The 15,477-nt window shown below is 35.4% G+C and overlaps 1 pseudogene; it reads right to left on the bottom strand.

The window, feature by feature from the left end:
- The window catches only part of LOC135712903 (uncharacterized), a 171,256-nt pseudogene that overhangs the window by 88,095 nt on the left and 67,684 nt on the right, over positions 1 to 15,477 (bottom strand).

Raw genomic sequence — 15,477 nt, 5'->3', positions numbered from 1 at the left:
AAGCAACACATGTTTTACAGTTGTTTTAAATTGATTAATTTTTATTAATATTTTTAATTGTAAGAACTTGGAGCTCAAACCATTATACGATTATTATTTTTTTATGTAATCCAAGATCTGCTATGGTAGATAATCATACTAAGATCATTTTAAACATTTAGAACATTTCAACATTGTTTCCAAGAAATCTTAGTTTCTAATTTCAATCATAATCACTTAAAGTTTTTACGTGATTTTTTGCGCCGCTATTTTTGAATGTGTGATCAAAATAACCAACCAATAACCAATTTCAACCAAGCTAAAATCATTTTTAAAATTTCGAAACATCTGAAAACAATTGAATAATTTGTTGTTATTAATAATGCTGTAGGGGATTTTTTAAGTTGTCGGACAAAATTAGCCGAAGAATTTCAGAATACAATTACCCACAAGGGAAAATTATGATCATATGAACGAAACAAAAATTCTTTAAATTTGTCGTGGCCAATTTTCCCGGAAAACATTAGATGAAGTTTTCGTAAAACTCATATCTCATGAACCAATCATCGTAGAAGAAATGTTTATTATGAAATTAGGGGAATTTACGTATTCTCGGCAACCTAAGCAGCGACCTTCTTTCTATAGCCTTTTTCTCTAAGGAACGCACACATATGCAGAATTGGTTTGTTTACAATCTTTTGCTGCCAGCTGCTCTAACAATTTCAGTCGAAAGAATTGTCAAAAACTGTTTTGAAACGCTTTTACAAAGCTCCAATCTTCTCTAGTGAGAGCGAGTATTGTCGGCAACCAGTTTTTCTTTGGCAACCGTTCCATTTGAACTGCATGTAAATCTGCTGTTCTTTTATCGGCAACTCGAAATCAGCTACAATTTGTAGTGCGTGTGCTGCATTTCAAGAAAACCTTGCTAGGTTGCTTTTTCTCAGTGGTAAAAATATAGTCAAGTTGAAGCTGAAAGCATAAAGAATCGTTTGCATGCATTCAGCGAAGTGTTTTCGTAAGAAAATCCAGTGAAAATAGTGTTTCAATTTGGGTTGCCGAAAATAGTCTGTCATGCCGAAGCCATCATTTCCCCTATATGCACACTTAGTTTTTTCTACCGTTTGTCGGCTGTGCAAATCTCGGCAAAAATAAGTTTCACTGAGATCTCAGGAAAAGTGACATTTGATTGCTGAGTCTCGGATAATGCTTTGCTGAATCTTAACAAACAGATGAAATATTTGCTGAGATCTCAGTAAAACTTTTTTTGCCGAAATTTGCACAGCCGAACTCAGTACAAAAAAAATAAGTGTGTGGAAATTATCTCAACAATACATTGTATATAGTTGAAAAAAATTTCCCATGAAAGATAAGCGTAAGAGACACCACTTTGAAAGATTCAATTGTAAAACATGTTGAAAAAACTTGTTCTTCCTGATTTTATTTGTATTTTTTTTGTAGGATACATAAAGTAATTCAATTTATATTTTATAAGCATTACTGATATCATTCACTTATAATTTTACTATAAAAATTTGTTCATGAGTTATAAATTTTCAAAGTACGTGATGACCGAAAACTTCAACTCAAGGTTTCCAGGAAAATTGACAACCCCAATTTTTTAGAGTTTTTGTTTTGTTCATACTATGTTCTACCTGCGAACTTTCGACCCAAATCTGCCGATAATAATAAAAAAAATCCCCTGAGGGCAAAATCATTAAAAATTAAATCACGTTAGTTCAGAATCAAGCGTATCTATTTTGATGTAGGGCCACTAGACCGAGTGTCATTGGGCAGATGAGTATTAGACCGAATTGTGAAAATAATGTAATATTAATATTAATAATATCGTATTCTGCAACTTGAACATAGACTTTGAAAAATTCTGAATTTTTAAGACCTGATTTTTTTGATTACTGACGTTGTAAACTATTGAAAATTCAAAAGTTCTTACAGTTTTTGAGTCATGAATTTAATATCTTAAGCATGGACTAATCTTTGTGGGCTCAAATAAGTACATATTTTTAGCAATGATATCATTCTAGTAACATTTTATTCATCAATATGATCTTTAGCCCAAAATGAATGAGAACTGAACAAAATGCAGCTTGATTCATGTTCATCGAACAACCATTCAATAGAACCAGCTTAGAAAGGATGTGTAGGCGCTTTAGTAGTAGATTTTTGCTTCTTTAAAACAAGACCGGTGCTTTCGGGGTATATTGCAGTAGGCAATTGGCAGGTTGGGTGGACTGTACATCGATATAATTTTGCCTTCTTTGCTGTGAACAAACTTCTCGTCAACAGTGCAGTCGTGTTGTGTAACAGCATCTACATGCAATTTACAGACTTAGTAGAGTTATTTTATTTATTTAATAATTTTAATTTCAACATTGTTCAGGTCATTCAACGATGTTAGGTAGTCTGACTAATTACTCATTCGGCCTAATGGCATTTGACCTATTAGAATTAGGGATAATGGCAGTATTCGGCCTAATGGCATTCGGCTTAATCGCATTCGGCCTAATGGCAGTCAGCCTAATGGCATTCTGTTTAATTGCCTTTGGCCTAATGGCATTCGGCTTAATGACCTTTCGGCTTAATAACTTATCACCAAAATTGATATAGCTTTCCCCCGAAAAATACATTTCCACTGAATTCTTCCCAACGGTTTTCCTTGGTGGGTTTTTCAACCAATCGCTCTGATTTTCAGTGAGTGACTAGTTTTCCATTGTACAGTGATCCAGAATAGGAATTTAGGAGGAAAGATGCTAGCCTGAAATTGAAACATTAGAAAAAGGTGCCTTCTACAAAGTTTTTCCTTTTTTTCTGTTGTGAACATAAAAATGCTGGGACCAGTAAATTGATCTATTGTATTAAATCCCGTGTCCTTAGTTTAGTGAATGTTGTATTACTCCATCACTATTGAGAAATGATGAAGTATTCGGTTTTGATACGGTTGTCATTCTTGCCTTAATCGCAAGGAATTGAAGGTCTCGCTATTTATACCCTTCGGAGTGTTGAAACACTCTCCAAAGGCGCGCCCCTTTGTCAGTCAAAATTACCCCTCACCATCCCTCTCCAACAAGGGAGTTTGATAAAGAGAGATGATCAAACCGATTTGTACTTTCCTAAAAAGTTGTTCTTGCTCGCTTTCTACTCTCTATATTTCACATTGCCGTACTCTAACGCAAATATCAACTCTATACTTTCATCTCCTCATCTATCGTATTAAAACTACCACTTTAGTCTGTTATTTGAAATTAGAATCTTCAACTATTTATTTTATGGATAACTAGAATATTTTTTTCGAAATAAAAGCAGAACATATACATTCTTTAATGAAGTGGCGATGAGTTATGTAAAATTTCTAAACATAACATTGAGCAGAACATTTTCCTAGTACAGACCCTTAAGAATTGATGATGCTTAATGGAAATCCAGGCTATTTCAGCAACTTTTCCCATCTCATACTTTTTGGCCATTTAGTTTTGCCGGCTCTCAGCTCAGTGTTCTATATGCACTTATACAGTTATGAATTCAACTGTTCTATATCAACCAATGCATGAATTTCAATATTGTTTGACAAGCACAATGATACGCTATGCTCAAGGAAGTCGAGTAAATTTCCAACCTTATAGAGTTCCTTGACCGGATCGAGGCGCCACTGGCTTGGTATTGTGTTACTGTTTAGAGCCAAGTCAGTAGGCTGTATGAGGCCCCATCCCACTTTTCTCATACAATTTTCAAAATTTACTTCCGTACCTCGTTTGCGCTAGAGCCCTTGTAGCCTGGTTAAAAGTAAATCTGAACGCAGGTTTGAATGTACCATCACATCCCTAGTGACCAGTCCGCATCGTGCTCTCTTGCCGTGCGGATCTATTTGCTTTTTGCTGAAGGAAGTGTTACTACTACCTAAAGCTACAACAAATTTAAACAGCACTTTTCAGTGCTCAACCTGTAAAAAAAAAAAAAAAAATTCTACCTTGTTCAACTCTTATTCCTCTTCGATCCTTGTTTGGACCCTACCCGAGGTAATACTTCTTGGATATCGATTTGGAAAATTCCTCTTTGATCCTTCAGATTCTTATAGTAATCTGCTTGGAAGTCGATTTGGATAAAAATCTACTGCCGCCATGGCGCCTAAACGCAAAAGAAAGGGGCAAACTCTTGACCCCCCTTCTGATGAAATTAATTTGAGTAATCAATTTGATTTGCTCACGGATGATGAGAATGATCCATCATCCAAGAAAAATTCTAGTAAACTTTCCCGGCTTAATGCCAAGAAGGAAAAGATTCCCCCTATTGTGATAACCACTACCGATTTCCATGCTCTTCGCATGGAACTTTTGAATTTCGTGAAAGTTAAGTTTTCACTACAAATTGGACGTCGGGGTGAATGCCGTGTATTGGCTGAAACCTTGGACGGATTTAAATGTCTTCTCAAGTATCTTACTGAGAAGAAGCACACATTTTTTACTTACGACACCAAAACTGAACGTGTGTTCAAGGTTGTCATGAAAGGACTGCCCAGTGGTGAATCCCTGGATCAGATCAAAGATGAACTGGCTAAATTACTTGGAGTTGTGCCACTCCAAGTAATCAAAATGAAAATGAAATCCCGTCCTGGCGATTCGCGCAACGGGATTTCTAATGATTTTGATTTAGTTCACTTCAAGTCTTGTGAACTAAACAACCTTAAGGCCTTAGAAAAAGCTAGCCTTATGCTCCATGTCCGAGTGAAGTGGGAACACTTCAGGAAGACTGGAGGAAATTTCCAAAACCTCACCCAGTGCCGTAAGTGCCAGGGATGGGGTCACGGAACTAAAAATTGCTACATGCCAGCTAAATGCATGAATTGTGGTGATTCCTCTCACGCAAAGGACGACTGTCCTGTGAAGGAAGATCCTAAGAAATTTAAATGTTCAAATGGAATTTTTACAGAATTCATTAATTGACATGATTTCTGATATGCTTAAATCTAACTCCATGTTTGATGCTATTCAAACTGGAGTAAAATTTGCAAATAATATTGTCATGACTTTAAAATTCAGTAATGGATTTTAAAGCATTAAATATTGTAAATTGGAATGCTCGATCTCTTAAAGATAATGAAGACGAGCTATTTAATTTTTTAAGAGTTCATTACGTGCATATTGCCGTTATAACTGAAACGTTCCTTAAACCTGACCATAAGGTTAAGAAGGACGCAAATTACTTGATTTATAGAAATGATCGTCTTGATGGACCCTGTGGTGGCGTTGCCATCATTATTCATAGACGAATCAAACATAACATTCTTTCTTCATTTGAAACCAAAGTTTTTGAAACTTTGGGGGTTTCTGTTGAAACAAAATTTGGACAACTTACGTTTATAGCTGCCTATTTGCCATTCCAATGCGTAGGCCAGCAAAAGAATTTTCTCAAGGGTGACCTCCAGAAACTTACCCGTCATAGGTCTAAATTCTTCATTATTGGTGATTTTAATGCAAAACACCGCTCATGGAATAATGCTCAAAGCAATTCCAATGGTAATATTCTGTTTGATGATTGTTCTGCAGGTTATTACACTATTCAATATCCAAACAGCCCAACATGCTTTTCTTCTGCAAGAAATCCCTCCACTATTGATTTGGTCTTAACTGATTCATGTCAACTTTGTAGCCAACTGGTTACCCATGCTGACTTCGGTTCTGATCACCTTCCAGTAACTTTTGAAATATCCCAAGAAATAATTTGTAATCCCAACAGCTCTACTTTCAATTACCATAGAGCTGATTGGGAGCAGTATCGAACATTTATGGAATATAACTTCGATCCAAACATTCCTTTGCAAACCAAAGATGAAATTAATTATGCTCTTGAATCTCTGACTACTTCTATAGTTGCAGCAAGAGCTGCCTCAGTACCAAAATGCGAGGTTAAATTCGATTCAATTATAATAGACGATGATCTTCAGCTCTTGATCCGTCTTAAAAATGTCCGTAGGAGACAATATCAAAGAACACGCGATCCTGCCATGAAAGTTATCTGGCGGGATTTGCAAAAACAAATTAAAAAGCGATTCTCTGCCCTGAGGAACAAAACTTTTGAAAATAATATTTCTAAATTAGACCCGAGTTCCAAACCCTTTTGGAAACTCACAAAAATTTTGAAAAAACCTCAAAAGCCAATTCCAGCGCTTAAAGAAGGTGGTAAAATTTTGATCACAAATTTGGAAAAAGCTCAGAAACTTGCTAAGCAATTCGAGAGTTCCCATAATTTCAGTTTGGGTCTTACTAGTCCTATTGAGAATCAGGTTGCTCGGGATTTTCTGAATATTTTCTCTCAGGAAAATATTTTTGATGATTCCTGGGGGACTGATTTGGACGAAGTAAGGTCTATAACTAAAAAATTTCAAAATATGAAAGCTCCAGGTGATGATGGAATTTTCTATATCCTCATCAAAAAACTCCCAGAGAGTACCTTGTCTTTCTTGGTAAAATTATTTAACAGATGTTTCCATTTGGCATACTTTCCTGATAAATGGAAAAATGCAAAAGTTGTTCCAATTTTGAAGCCGGATAAAAATCCAGCTGAAGCTTCTAGCTACCGTCCAATAAGTTTGCTTTCTTCAATAAGTAAACTTTTTGAAAAGATAATTTTGAATAGAATGATGCTTCACATCAATACGAACTCAATTTTTGCAGATGAGCAGTTTGGATTTCGCCATGGGCATTCAACTACTCATCAACTCTTAAGAGTTAACAATTTAATTCGTTCAAACAAATCTGAAGGCCACTCAACTGGAGTTGCTCTTCTAGACATAGAAAAAGCATTCGACAGTGTTTGGCATGAAGGTTTGATTGCTAAATTGAAAAAGTTTAATTTTCCACTTTATATTATGAAATTAGTTCAACATTATTTAACTGACAGAACTCTTCAAGTAAATTATCAAAATTCCAAATCTAATCGACTACCTGTTAGGGCAGGAGTTCCTCAGGGTAGCATTCTTGGGCCTATATTGTATAACATTTTCACTTCGGACCTCCCTGATTTGCCTCAGGGTTGCCACAAATCTTTGTTCGCTGATGACACAGGCATTTCCGCTAAAGGAAGAAGTCTTCGTGTTATTTGCAGCAGACTTCAGAAAAGTTTAGATATTTTCTCTTCTTATTTACAAAAATGGAAGATTTCTCCCAACGCTTCCAAAACTCAACTTATAATATTTCCACATAAACCTAGAGCTTCGTTTTTGAAACCTAGTAGTAGTCACATAGTCACTATGAACGGAGTTCCAATTTCCTGGTCAAACCAAGTGAAATATCTTGGATTAATACTTGACCAAAAATTAACTTTTAAAGATCACATTGAGGGCATTCAAGCCAAATGTAACAAATATATAAAATGTTTGTATCCTCTTATAAACAGGAAATCCAAACTTTGCCTGACGAATAAACTTCTAATATTTAAACAAGTTTTTAGACCGGCCATGCTTTACGCTGTGCCAATATGGTCTAGTTGCTGCACTACCAGGAAAAAAGCACTTCAAAGGATTCAGAACAAAATTCTGAAAATGATTTTGAAGTTGCCTCCCTGGTACAGTACAACCGAAGTACATAGAATTTCGAATGTTGAGACTTTAGCACAAATGTCCAACAAAATAATTAATAATTTCAGGCAAAAATCGTTGCAATCCTCAATTGCAACGATTAATTCCCTTTATACTTAGATAAGATTTAGTTTTAGTTTTTAGTTTTAAGATATCAATTGTTATACTGACATGAAGGTTAAAAAACCTGTTCAAAATACTGAATTGCCAAGACATGAACAATGTAAAAACACTTAGATATATATCATAACAATTAAGGCTGGTACGTTACTGCAGTAACTGGAGCACCTAGGTTAAAATGAAATGTAATTTATTTTGAATTTGGAACAAATAAAGAGTTAAAAAAAAAAAAAAAAACATCCCTAGTGAACGGAAACAGAAACTTTTGACAGCATATTATTTGTTATACAATGATCAGTAGCTGGTGGAAATTTAATCGAAATCTATTAACACTTTTCAAAGGATGAGCAGCACATATAATTTTTCTGTCAATCGGAATAAGGTACATACAGTAGGGGAAGAAGCTGTTATGGTAAGATACATTCAAACTTGGTGGTTCCATGCGTGATTTGACGTGACTCTAAAGTGAGACATATCACTTTAAGTGAAGGCTACAAGTCTTACTTTGCCAGCAAAATCACTCTCTAAAACATAATTTAGTAGCCAAAATCAAACAAGACTTACTAACATGTTTTAACGAAATTTGAAGGATGCATTCTGATAAATGGCGAAACATCATCAAAACGGATTACATTCAACTTTCCTGTTAAAATTTTAAGCTGACAACAGGTCGTGGGGACTTTTCTTTCGGGTTGCACAATTTTTAGTTCATTTTTGCTGAGAAATTAGCAAAGAAACTAATGATTTGGCCAGATATTTTCAGTTATGGATTTAAAAGCATGATTTTTATCGCATATTGTACAATTAAATCGAAGAAGAGTTTTCAAAAGAAAGTTTCTTATATTTCTGTCTGGTGGGAAGTTGAAATGACGTAATTATAGAATCCTCATTTTTACTGAAAATGAATGAATTAATTGCTGTGTCAAGTATTTCCTACCACTGACATCGTGTATAAAGATCCCCGTCTAGTTTCTCGTTTTTTGGGAAGCTCGTTCAATTTCCGGAGAAACAACTAAAAATGCATATATTTTCACCGAAAATAGAGTACAAGGACCAGAAAACCATTCCCTGGAAATTTATATCTATGTAGATCTATAAATCAATCAGAAGAAATTTCCTGTGGATGCTGATGGATATTTTTTTATAGAGGTTTGAAAGAACTTCCCGAGAACTTTTGGAAAATATTGTCAGCCGATCAACATCGGGAATTAGCAAAAGTGCTTTTGTGTCAAGTTAAGAAAAAAAAACATGCGGTGGATTTTGAAAGACACTTTCTGGGAAAGTCAGTATGATTCCTGGGGGAAGTCAGAAAGAGCTTCCAGGATAAATTGTTAACCCAAGCAACACGGCTTGTCATAAAGAAGTTGAAAATACATTTTAATGACTTACGTAAAGAATTAATAATACTGTAATATACGTCATTAAATACATTTATATAACCTTAAAAGCGCAAGTCGCGGAGCTTATACAACTAAATACTGGTCTTATAACATGTTTTGGAAACATCATAAAAACCGGCGGCAAAAAAAACATCAAAAAAGAACTTGAGCATGGGATTCGATCACTGGTCCTTGGCGTGGTAGACTTACTACTTCCTAACTAGACCAACTCCGCTTGATGAGAGGTTTGTTACAAGTATCTATCATGTTATTGCCAATGGCATGAAAATTATATTCTCGTTCAACACGCTTTCAATCCGTCATAAAGATGTTTTGTTAGCTGCAAAGCGTACATCTAATTGCCAGAGTGTTATTTTAAAGTATTTTCAACTCCTTATAAGACAACCTGCACATTTTCAGTTATATTAATTTATGAGATGTAATAAACAAGTGTTTTCAACTTTCTTTATAACAAACCTTCGAATACCTCATAAGAAACTGTCAATCACTGCGTGAAGAGACAGTCCGGCTCAATGGCGCCGTCAATGTTTACGTCAATCTGGAAAGTTCAGAATCTCTTCAAGAACTTTATAAATTCAACTAAGATTGATTTTGTATACGACAAGTTTTATAGTGGTATTAAAACAGTAAGATGCACGTTTAAATAACATTTAAAGATAAAAGCAAAAGAAAACTATTTTGGAAAATGTTGAATCTAGGAAGTATGAAAAAAACATCTATAAACCTCATATATAACGTGGGATGTTTTCTGCATCACTTATAATACATTTATATAACAAGCCGTTCTAAATATTTTTCAAAAAGATGTTTTATGTGTTACTTGGGAAATTGTATCTCCCAGTAGCAGCCAGAATAAACTGCTGGAATTCTGGAAAAAGTTCACAGACGATGTCAGAAGAAGCTTCCATGCATTGCGAAACTATTGACTTTACAACGAAAATAATCAAATTGAAGCAATTCTTCAATTCTATTCATCAATAACGAACATACAAACGTAATTCAATAAATTATCATTGTAACAAAACGGTCTACTCTTGATTGACGACAAATAAATAAATGTATGTCTGGGTGCAAGTTTAAATGTACCACCGGAAAACATTAATTTTTGACAGCATCTTGTTTATTATACGTTCTCGAGTAGCTGGTTAATTTTTCGTAATGATTGATCAACGCCTTTGTACGTTATAGATCATGGAACTCGAAATAAGAAAATTAATTCTTTTCAAACACTAGGAGAATCCTCCGTGGTTTGTTTTCCTGTTGGCCAACAAGTTATAATGTTCCTATATGTCATTGAAACACACCATAATAGGAACGTATAGCCATAACTGGGACATCTACCCTATGGGTAATGAAAACTGCAACTAAAACGTTTTATAAATCAATGCATGTTATTTGCTCTGTTGACGATTGTATTATAATAGTCAATGAATGACCATTTAAATATTTAAACAGGCTTATCAATATAGCCGTATTACATGTTATAACTATATTCTGATCATAGCATAATTCGATGATTCCTTCAATATCGAGACATGGAAAGCTGACTATATCTCACTTTCCGGCAGGTGCTTCAAAAATCCTGTTTTAAGGAGACGCAAAATTGAACATATTAGTATTAGTTCTGTAGTTGAAAATTAAGCTATATTGAACATATTTGAACAAAAAATGTATTCCTATAGTAAACGGCCTGCGTTGCATTCATACCGAAAAGCACTGTAGATAAGGAAATATGTTTTGAGCAAGAGTAAAAAATAGTTTGTAAAAATTAATAATAATTTCTCGCATATTGTCTTCGCATGTTGCATGATGATCCCAAAGCAACATGGAGAAATTATATCCGCCGATGTATCGTTGAGGATAGTAGTAAGATAATAAGCGAAAAAATTATCATGCTTGACCAGATTCGCACACGTTTGGTCTCCTTCAATATGTGTAGGTGTAGCTGAAAATCACTACCTATCAGTGTACATTCAACAAAAGACGAGTAACAATCGCTACTACAGGACATACCATCAAATAAAACAGCGATTAACGAGAGGAATGTGTATGAGCGAGAGATAGAACGTTAATTAGAAAGAAAAATAGAAACGGAAACAATAAATACCAAAGCAGCACAACGGGCAAGGTACAAGAGTGAAAAAACGGCACAAATAGTTAGAGAAGGGTAAACAGTGGGGACAAAGAAATAAGGATAAATAGAACATAAACTCGTTCTATAAACTCTCATTATGACGAATAATGGGCAAAAACTAGTGGTCTGAAATAGATGTAACACCGACCTTCTTCTCAAATTCGCGTGCTCTGGATTGCAGTGTTTCAAGTGGTTCCCCTATCCTCCCGACGCCGGATGATACACCCCTTAGCTGTACCAGAGCTTCCTGAAATAGAGAAAAAAAATCATAGTTTTAGAATGAGCAGATAATTTTCTAGCAAAAGACTAATTGAACTTAATAGAGCAAACGAGGTGCATGTTTCTACTGAATTTGAAAAGTTAGTAAACCTTTAGCTAGTCTTCGTCGAGCATGTCTTTTTACCAATTCGTGCTCATATAATCGTTTTATAGCAATCGATTAGCTCGGATTCCCCACTCTGGGTAGACGCGCATAAAGCAAAAATGTTGTATATTTCCCGGAGGGAGTCAAACTTCAAACAGAGCCATCGAATGTAATCGATCGCTGTAGCCTTTTTCTTACTTCATATTTACCATACCAGCCGTGGAGTGGAAGTGGTTCAGTTTTGGAGGATACTACATAGCCGGATCACGAGTAGGAAAATTTGAAAAGGAATCCTGCCAAAAAAAAACAGCATAATATTTTACGAGATGCCTCGTCTTAACTGAGATAAGTTTACGTTCAACAGAAAGTGTCACAGCAGCAGCACGGATTGTGTATGATGTTTTTCCTTTTTCTGTTTGTCTGTGCCACCGAAAGCTGTTTATACAAGAATAAACATACTTTAACGAGAATTTAATGTTCTCAAAATATCCGCTTAAGCTAAATGCTGTAACAAAAACCGACAAGGGAAAATGATAAAAAAGCATGCTCTTGCTCTTAAGATTATACTCGAAAAAATGCAACACTTCCCGTAAAAAAAACGATAGAGGTACAATGAAATGTATTGTAACCATACAATAGAATTAATTGTACTTAAAATAAATTGTTCTGTCCACAACTATAAAATAACCATATGATGAATTGTTTCCATAATATAATCTATGGTAAACGGGGGGGTTGTTATGTATCTTAACCATACAAAAAATCACTTTCTCCCGAACAAACTTGATCCATTTTCCATTCATTTTATTGTTTTTATATTGTTGAAAATTCAGATTATATGGGACGTATAGTAGATCTATTGTAATAACAATATTTTGAATTTTCTTGTATGGTATGCATGCAATAAGATCGATTGTTGGCAATAGATTTTGTTGTGATTTTATATTATTTTATGGTAATTGCATGGTTATTTTTTTTTGTGTATAACTCTTTATTGCATGGGTAAAAATTGATGATCTTTTGAGAAAAACTTGTTTAGAGTGTAATGTTTACATGTGCGAAATCTCGTCACAATCGGTCAAGTGGTTATCGAGATGGCTTCCAAGCAAGAAGTGCTTCGACAAAAAATTATGGGAGCGTTCGTGGAAAATCCAGGCCAGTCCCACAGGTGGATCGCGAAACAGTTTGGAACTCTACAATTCGATCGTGTCCCGTGTGGTAAAATCGTTCAAGGAGACCCAGACGACCCAGTGGCGAGCTGGCAGCGGGAGAAAAGCAAAGACGACCGACCCCGTGAACGCAAGGAAGGTGAGGGATTACTTCAAGCGCAATCCGAACCATTCGATTCGGGACGAGGCCAAGAAGGTCAATTCTTCCATCTGGTTCGTCCAGCAGAGAATGAACCGGGCCGGACTTCATGTCTTCAAGGTAAGGAAGGCACCTAGCCGAAACGATAAACAGAATACGGTGAATCATTTAAATTTGTCGAACCTCTTAACGGAATCCCTTTATGAAGAGTGTGTTGGTTTCATTCCGTTATAATTGCTTATCATTTGACAGATACGCGTATTTCGTCTACTACTTGCAGACTTCATCAGTGCCAAGTACTCAACACCACTACAGAATACGGTGGCCAAATTCCGCGCCAGGAAGCTGTATCGCAAGTGGTTAGTGCAGCCGCAATGCATCGTCAAGGACGACGAGGCGTACATTAAAGCGGACGCCAAGCAGATCCCCGACCTGGAGTTTTTCGTCGGCAAGTCCCGCCTGGAAGTTTCGGAGAAGTTTCAGGAGAAGGTCGACAAATTTGCCAAGAAGTGGCAGGCGATCTGTGGGTGCGGCAAATTCAGCAACCCGTACGTAATAATCGGCACCATCAACGGCCAAATATGTATATAAATAAGAATGCCTCCAGAAGCGCCTGCTGTCCTTCCTCCGATCCCACGAAGGTGACACTCTGTTTTGGCCAGATCTGGCATCGTGGCATTACGCGAAACTGGTGATGAAGTGGTACGAAACCAACGATGTTGGTTTTTGTGCCGAAGGACGCAAATCCGCCAAACTCGCCAGAACTTCACCCAATAGAAAAATAAAATAAAAACTTTAAGGATTTGAAGAAAGAGTGGATGAAAGTGTTGCACAGGATTTGATGGGTGGCGTTAAATTCAAGGTGCGGGCATTTAGCCTAAGAGAGGAGGTTGAATAAGCCAACTTTGCAAAAACATGACTAATATGTGTGTTTATTTATTCCCTGAGAGTTTAAAAAATATCCGACTTTAAATTAATTTTTGGTGATTATTTTTGTTTGTTGCATTTTTTTCGAGTACCGTGGGGGACCAAAATCCATACACCTAACAAATGAATCAAAATCCGTACATTCCATACAAAATGCCTACTTTTCGTATGAGGTGTACGATGTCCGTAAGAAATCATATTTTTTATTTCAGCTTATTTTTATCTATTTTTTAAATTATTTAACTTTATTAAATTTTAAACTATTTTATTTTTTTAAATTACTATCATCTTTATACCAAATAAATTTTTCGTCAAATCTGAATCAAATGGTGTGAAACAAATTGATATCCTTCAATAAATGGCCTAATTATAAGCGTTTAAAACCTGAACATTTTTCGTCACACTTTTTTTTTTGATTTTCCCCCAGTATAGTCCTCAAAGACGTAGACCTATGTAAAAAAAAATATTTATATATATATATGATATGATATCCTCAAGACATGTGATCCGTAAATTTCAATAAATATTTCAAAATATCAGAGGAAAAATAATGTGTTTTTAAAATCTAATGCATGCGAAAGATAGTACATTTTATTGTCTTCAAATAAACAAGCCTAGTCTACGAAAAGATAAATATCAATACATATTTTGATATATCCACCCAATATGTACCGCCCCTAAGCATGGCCCTAAAAGTGGCCAGAAATATGCTAAGTAGATTTAGTCTGCTCCCTTAGCGATGCCATTGTTGACAAACAAACAAAAACGCCAGAAGATCCTGGTTAACTATTTGAAAAATCCTGATTTTTCTTGTTACAGTGCAACAGAAGCTTAAGCTGTTAAAAGTGACTTCCAAGAGTCAAGAGTCACTCTCCATCCAACACCCTCACTAGAAATGAGCATTCTGACCTAGATGTGGGTTTCATTTGCCGCATTAATTAATAATTGGAATTAATTTCCCATCGTGTCTTCTCCTGGCCGGATGCGACAATATATACACTCAGTCTGGGACGTAGCCATGTGGGTTTGTTTGGTGATGATATATTTCTTTCCTGTTTTATAGATTTCATGTGGGAGTACTATCCAATTGAAAATTCAATCGTTGTTCATGCTTGAATTTGGAGTGGAGGCGTCTTTTAATGCTTGTTTTTTAATGGATTTGATTGGATAAGATTTTATTAGGCGAAAAACATAGTCGTCAAAATTGGGATATATTTCTTTTGTGATTTTTTACGATGTACGTTGTTTATTCGGGGTAAAAGAACTCTATAGAGTTAAGAATTCTACTTGCTTAGGTATTATTTATTTCATTTGTATAATTGTTTTCAAAAATAAATTTTTCGTGGATTTATTCTTCATTTTTACCGATAATTTGGAATAAATTAGTAAAATCAAAAATGCATATGGTCACTTTTTAATACGTTATTTTTACAATTTCAGCTATCCATCTAGACTTACATATAGCAAGCAAAACTAGTGATTTATCAACCTCACGTTGAAAGACGACAACCGATATCTATACCTTTTTTGGTGTAAGAAGGGTAAAATTAAGGATAAGAAAACATTCGCGTATGGGAGGTGAAAATGTGCTAAAATAATAAATACCACTTTTGAAGAACAATTAGGCAATGCTTCAATTCCCAAGTTACGTTAATTA

The sequence above is a fragment of the Ochlerotatus camptorhynchus genome, unplaced genomic scaffold, assembly GCF_037179485.1.
Source record: "Ochlerotatus camptorhynchus isolate MF236.1 unplaced genomic scaffold, CSIRO-AGI_Acam_v1.1 ptg000514l, whole genome shotgun sequence".
NCBI lineage: Eukaryota > Metazoa > Arthropoda > Insecta > Diptera > Culicidae > Ochlerotatus > Ochlerotatus camptorhynchus.
This window is presented reverse-complemented; position numbering and strand designations above follow the sequence as displayed.